Source organism: Pelodiscus sinensis, chromosome 32, assembly GCF_052426305.1.
Source record: "Pelodiscus sinensis isolate ZL-2025 chromosome 32, ASM5242630v1, whole genome shotgun sequence".
NCBI classification, from domain to species: domain Eukaryota; kingdom Metazoa; phylum Chordata; order Testudines; family Trionychidae; genus Pelodiscus; species Pelodiscus sinensis.
In genome coordinates, this window is record NC_143083.1 from 2,654,389 (window position 1) to 2,661,609 (window position 7,221).

Sequence of the window (7,221 nt, forward strand, 5' to 3'; positions counted from 1 at the left end):
GTTATAAGGAATAATCAACATGGATTTATCAAGAACAAATCATGACAAACAACCTTATTTCTTTAACAAGATGACTGTCCTTGTGGATGGGGGCGGGGATACTGGCGTTGTAATATAGCCTCATTGTAGTAAAGCTTTTGATAGTCACACGTGCTAAGCAAAAACAAAGGCGACGTGGTCTAGATGACAGTAAGGCGGGTGCACAGAAGGTTGAAAGACCCGACTTAAAGAGTAAGTGGATCAGTCATGCACCGTTAAACTGGGAGAACGTATCCTGGGTCTGGTTCTGGTCAATATTTGCATCCGTAGCTTATCTATTGGAGTGGAGAGGATGCTTACATTTGTGAATGACACCAGTCTGGGAGGAGTTGCGAACACTTTGGATTAGAATTCAAAACCATCTTGACAAACTGGAGAATTGGGTTGATATTAAGATGAAATTCAGTAAGGACAAATGCTTAGGAAGTACTGCGCTTAGGAAGAAAAAAATCAAATGCACAACTACAAAACGGGGAATAACTGCATTTGGGTTTATAATCTGGGGATCATAAATTGAGAATTAACAGTTTAATGCAGTTGGGAAAAAGACATTCTGTGGTGTGTTAACAGATGTACGTAAGACACTGGACGTAACTGGCCTGCTGTACTTGGCACTGGGGAGGTCTCAGCTGGACTACTTGGCAAGAGCAACAAAAATTATAAAAGGTTTATTAAACCTTACCAGAGAAGAGAAGATTAAAAAAAGGGCATGTTTAGTCTTGAGGAAAGATGACTGCCGAGGAAATTATTTCAAAATAACTAAATTCGAAAAACTACTCCCAAAATAACTGCTTTGAAATAAGCTTATTCCCCGAGGAAGACAGGAGTACAGATTTCAAAATAACCAGACCGTTATTTCAAAATAGCAGGCTTGGTAGCATGGATGCTCTGCTTATTATTTCAAAATAAGGGGGGGGGTATTTCAAAATAACTCCCTAATGTAGATCCAGGCATAAAGAGGACAGGAATCAATTGTTCTCCTACTGAAGTTAGGATAAGAAGTAATGGGCTTCATCTGCAGCAAGGAAGACTTTGGTTAGTTTTTAGGAAAAATCTTCCAAATTATAAGGCTAGGTAAGCACCAGAATATACGTCCAAATGAGGTCTATTGGAAAGTCTATTGTTGGAAATTTGTTAACAGGTTAGACAAACATCTGTCTAGCTTTACTTGGTTCTACCTAAGCGCAGAGGGCTGGAGTAGATGACCTCTCAAGGTTTCTTCGAGCCTGACATTTCTAGGATTTCATGGGATGTAGCTCTCAACAAACAGGCCCAGCACTAATTTTTATAATGTAAGGAAAATGTCAGGCAACTTTATATTAAACGTTGTTTCCAACCCCCCTATAATTTAATATAATTCTGCTCTCTCCTGAAGAGCAGCTTCCAAGCTAATACAGCCGAATATAAATATAGAGCTCCGTAAACTACAATTTCCATATAATATCAGGAGCGGCCTGAGGCGGGCTGCAGCAGCTGGCGCCCCCGCCTGCATGGCCGTCAATGGAGGGAAGTCATCATCGGGCGCCCCGTGACATCATCATCGGGCGCCCCGTTGAAGGCAGCGCCCTAGGCAACGGCCGAGTCGGCCTATAGTCACATGCCACCCCTGTATAATATACCTGGTGGTATCCTAGAAACATTGCACTAGAAACCTCCAGCATTAATCCTCCACCTTTGTTTTGTTTTTCCCCCTAAAAAAACTAACCTCCCATAATCTCAGAATAATCAAACAGCACACTGAGTAATAGTCTGAGCATTTTTTGTTAACATCAGCAATAAAGACCCACAAAATATATGAAATGAATAAAATACATGATTCAGCATGCACTGCAAAATTATATGAAAGATGGAACAGATCCACTAGATCTCAGATTACCAACTTAATAAAAAGGAATTTTTAAAAACCCAACAAAATGTGGAAACAAAACATGAAAACAGAAACCTGATAACAGTAGACTTTGTTAGCTTCTTCTGTTTTCTGCTTTTTCCCCCTCCCTGTGTCATGGCATGTCGTCTAACCTAGATTGTAAGCTCCTCTGGGGAAGGAGGGCATCTTTTATTTGCATGCAAAGTGCCTGTACCACATATGCCTACAATGCTGTTAGATAAAAATGTAGTCCACTCCTCCTGTACTGACAGGATGGACGTCCCCAACAGGTGGTATTAAGTAAACATTAAGATGATCCTGCTGTACATGAACATATATAGCCAGTCACAGCATTAAGTGTTAACCAATGATTTTCTCTCTATGGTCTTTATTTGTAAGTGAATACTATTGTATATATCAAAATAGGAAAATCACACTTCAACTGCACTGAACTTTAATTGCAAAACTGCGGCCTTTGTTGATACAGGCAGTTGCATTCAGAATTTCTAATCCCCACCCCAATCCCATTAGCTACTTATCAGATTTTTCAGGATTTTAATACATTTTCCATTGCTACCATTATTGATAGTGCAATATTTTTCTTAGTAGTCAACACAGCAAAGTCTCTCTCATACAGATTGCTTGCTAAGAAAGATATTTTCTTGCTCCTGTTTAGAGCTCTTAATTTTATAAATACTAATCATCATCCTTCAAAAGGGGAGATGGTAGCAACAAAAGATGTTTGATCCTCTCACAGTGGTATTTATCTCCGTAAAGCTTGCATGGGTTACAATTCGTATGAAGGATACTTAAAAATAAGGCCTTGATCCTGCAGATATTTGAGCAGGTGTGTAAATTTATGCATATGCATACCAGTGTCATGAACTCCAATGGGACTACTTGTAGTCCATAAAGCAAAGCATATAATAGAATCATAGAATACTAGGACTGGAAGGGACCTCGAGAGGTCATCGAGTCCAGTCCCCTGCCCTCATGGCAGGACCAAATACTGTCTAGACCATCCCTGATACACATTTATCTAACCTGCTCTTAAATATCTCCACAGATGGGGATTCCGCAACCTCCCTGGGCAATTTATTCCAGTGTTTGACCACCCTGACAGTTAGGAACTTTTTCCTAATGTCCAACCTAAACCTCCCTTGCTGCAGTTTAAGCCCATTGCTTCTTGTTCTATCCCCAGAGGCCAAGATGAACAAGTTTTCTCCCTCCTCCTCATGACACCCTTTTAGATACCTGAAAACTGCTATCATGTCCCCCCTCAATCTTCTCTTTTCTAAACTAAACAAACCCAATTCCTTCAGTCGTCCCTCATAAGTCATGTTCTCTAGACCTTTAATCATTCTTGTTGCTCTTCTCTGAACCCTCTCCAATTTCTCCACATCTTTCTTGAAATGCGGTGCCCAGAACTGAACACTATACTCCAATTGAGGCCTAGCCAGCGCAGAGTAGAGCGGAAGAATGACTTCTTGTGTCTTGCTCACAACACACCTGTTAATGCATCCCAGAATCATGTGTGCTTTCTTTGCAACAGCATCACACTACTGATTCATATTCAGCTTGTGATCCACTATGACCCCTAGATCCCTTTCTGTCGTACTCCTTCCCAGACAGTCGCTTCCCATTTTGTATGTATGAAACTGATTGTTCCTTCCTAAGTGGAGCACTTTGCATTTGTCTTTATTAAACTTCATCCTGTTTACATCAGACCATTTCTCCAATTTGTCCAGGTCATTTTGAAACTTCAACTAACTGAACAATGAGAGAAAACTGCTAAGAGGCACTTGCAGAGGAAGAGCAAAAGCACGTTCCAACAACTGTCACGAGCAGTAAGAAGGAACCAAGCAGGTGCAGGGCCTGCAGGGGTACAGATGTGCCAATAGAACAGTGTGATGGCACGTTGGGGACCCCCCCCAATCCTGCACCCCCATCTGCAGCAAGAACGGACTCTGGAAGCCAGTAGAATAGAGGGGGTTTATTGCTTCTCGAGGATACAGCCCACCATAGAAATGATGTGGCTACTGGAATCAGGGCCAGGATACGTCAGACCCCTGGGGTTAAGGAGTCCATCGCCCCCTCAACCCTCAGCTTAGTCTGTTCCCTTCATGTTTCCCAGCCAGAAACTGCCCAGCTCCCAGACCCTACCTCCCAGCCAGGTGTTCGTCTCTGCCTCCCTTCCTTTCTCTCCCCCCCTGGGAAGAGTTTTGCTAACCGCTCAGGCTGGGACTAGGTGTCTGGGCCAATTGACATGTGGGTGAGTCAGTGGGAATCACACATCACAGCGCAGGGGAACCCCGGGTTGCAGAGCAGACAGCACCCCCACTACGTCGCAAACAGTGCCACTCCAGGGGGCTCTGCTGCTGGCCCAACGGGTATTGCTAAGGGAAAAACGATGGACGACACGTGCATGCAGCGCACACACACCTACACGAATGAACATGAGCAATAACTCAAAGAAGAACTGGCTTTCCTCCAGTATCCCACAATGCCTTCCCTAATGGCTGTGCTCAATGTTTTGTGATCTCTGCTGCCCTGCAGGCAGGCGCTCCTCCCCTAACAAAACTCCAGGTAGTATCTGACAGCTGAGTGAGCTGCTCCATTTGGGGAACAAAGACCAAATCACAGGAATGCTCCTGTTCTGCACTAGAAACATAGTGGCAGGCATATGGCTACTGCGGGGGAAGAACTGGAGGGACGGCTGTGCTGCTCTGACATTCCTCAGCATGGAGACCTCAGGGAGCTATTCATAATACTGCTCCCAGCAGCTGAGAATGCTGGGAGAGAACTTGGAATCCTAAGACGTGCAGGGATCAGCTCTGCCTTCCCACAACATTGCACTGTGGGACGCTTACCCACAGTGCTTTGCTCTGTTGACAGGGCTGCTAGCCAAGTGGCCATGAAGGGTACTAGACTACACGCGTCTCTAGATTGTCTAGACAGCCACAACCTTTTCGAAAAAGTGATCCGCTTTTTCGAAAGAAAACACCCAGGCAATCTGGATGCTCTCTTTCGAAAAAGCCCTGTTTGCAGTCAAGAAAAAAGGCGTTCTTCCTGCTAAAATGAGGTTTACCACTGTCGAAAAAACTGCCACGTTCTTTCAATTTAATTTCGAAAGAACACAGCAGCAGTCTAGACACAGGTGAAGTGTTTTTCAAAAAAAGGCCACATTTTTCGAAAACCTCCGGTAGTCTAGACATAGCCGAAATATCGACAATGGGAAGCAGCGTAGCCAGTTTGACCTGTTTTCAATTTTGGCGACTTTTGCAAGTCGATGGCACTTTTGTCGCCAAACCCTCCCAGTGCAGACGTAGCCCAAGCCGGCCCCTCTCGTCAGTTCTATATCCACGGAGGTAGCCCCGTGTTTCCACAGGGCCTTGCACACAATTGCTTCCCTCACTGTCTGCTACTTTTCTACACCTGTCACAGTTTGCCTAGCAAATCCCTTGCTCCTGCCTTTGCCACCCGTCCCAGGGATACCCCTCAGACTACACAGTTCTGGGCAGCAGCCTCTTACGATTTCCAGCTTTTCCTACATAAAAAGGCATTTTTCCGGTCCATCCATTTAGCCTGAAAGCAACACACCATTGGCTTTAACCAGGCCTATGACAGTCACATGGGTTCCCAAACTGAGGGGCGTGGCCCCGTGGGTGTGTGTAAAGAAATTCCGGGGGGGGGGGGGTGCGAGGTGACCCAGACCCCCCCCCATTAATCCCACCCCAAGTTTTGCTGCTATTTTTTTTAGGGGAGGGCGTGAGGGTTTCTCAAAAATCAAAAAGAGGGCGTGATGCCAAAAAGTTTGGGAACCCCTGATGGCAGCCATTAACAGCTTCAAACATAACAATACCTCCATCTCAGCACATCATCCCAATGGCCACCCCACAGCTAATTCGTCCCAGACAAAAAGAAAAATAATATATCGAACTAAAGTGCATGCATGTTGACTTGCATGTTGACTTTTGTCCAACAAATCATGTTCTTCTACGTGCCTCACAATTTTATTCTTTACTATTGTTTTGACTAATTTGCCCAGTACTGAAGTTAGATTTACTGGTCTGCAATTGCCAGGATCGCCTCTAGAGCCCTTTTTAAATATTGGTGTCACGTTAGCTACCTTCTAGTCATTAGGTATGGAAGCCGATTTAAAGGATAAGTTACAAACCACAGATAATAGCTCAGCAATGTCCCATTTGAGTTCTTTTAGAACCCTTGGATGAATGCCATCCAGTCCCGGAGATTTGTTAACATTAAGTTTTTCTATTTGTTTCAAAACCTCCTCTAATGACACTTCAATCCGGGACAGTTCCTCAGATTCATCACCCACAAAGGATGGTGCAGATTTGGGAATCTCCCCAACGTCCTCAGCCGTGAAGACTGAAGCAAAGAAATCATTTAGTTTCTCTGCAATGACTTTATTATCCTTGATTGCTCCTTTTATATCTCAATCATCTAGGGGACCCACAGTTTTTTTAGCAGGCTTCCTGCTTCTAATGTACTTAAAAAACATTTTGTTATTTCCTTTTGAGTTTTTGGCTAGCTGTTCCTCAAAATCCTTTTTTGCTTTTCTTAATTACATTTTTACACTTGATTTGACAGTGTTTATGTTCCTTTCTATTTATCTCACTAGGACTGGACTTCCACTTCTTAAAAGATGCCTTTTTGTCCCTCACTGCTTCTTTTACATGGTGGTTAAGCCACGGTGATTCCTTTCTAGGCCTCTTGCTATGTTTTTAAATTTGGGGTATACATTTAAGTTGGGCCTCTATTATGGTTTCTTTAAAAAGTTTCCATGCAGCTTGCAGGGATTTGGCTCTAGTCACTGTGTCTTTTAATTTCTGTTTAACAAACCTCCTCATTTTTGTGTAATTCCCCTTTTTGAAATTAAATGCCAGAGTATTGGACTGCTGAGGTGTTCTTCCCACCACAGGAATGTTGAATGTTATTATATTATGGTCACTATTCCCAAGCGGTCCTGTAATGGTTATCTCCTGGACCTGATCCTGCGCTCCACTCAGGACTTAATCGAGAATTGCCTCTCCCCTTGTGGGTTCCTGCACCAGCTGCTCCAAGAAGCAGTCATCTAAGCCACTGAGAAATTTTATCTCTGCTTCTCTTCCTGAGGTGTCATGTATCTAGTCAATATGGGGATAATTAAAATCTCCCATTATTATAGAGTTCTCTATTTTGGTAGCCTCTCTAATCTCCCTCAGCATTTCTATGTCAGTATCGCTGTCCTGGTCAGGTGGTCGGTAATATATCCCTATTGCTAATTTCTTATTATTGGAGCATGGAATTACTAT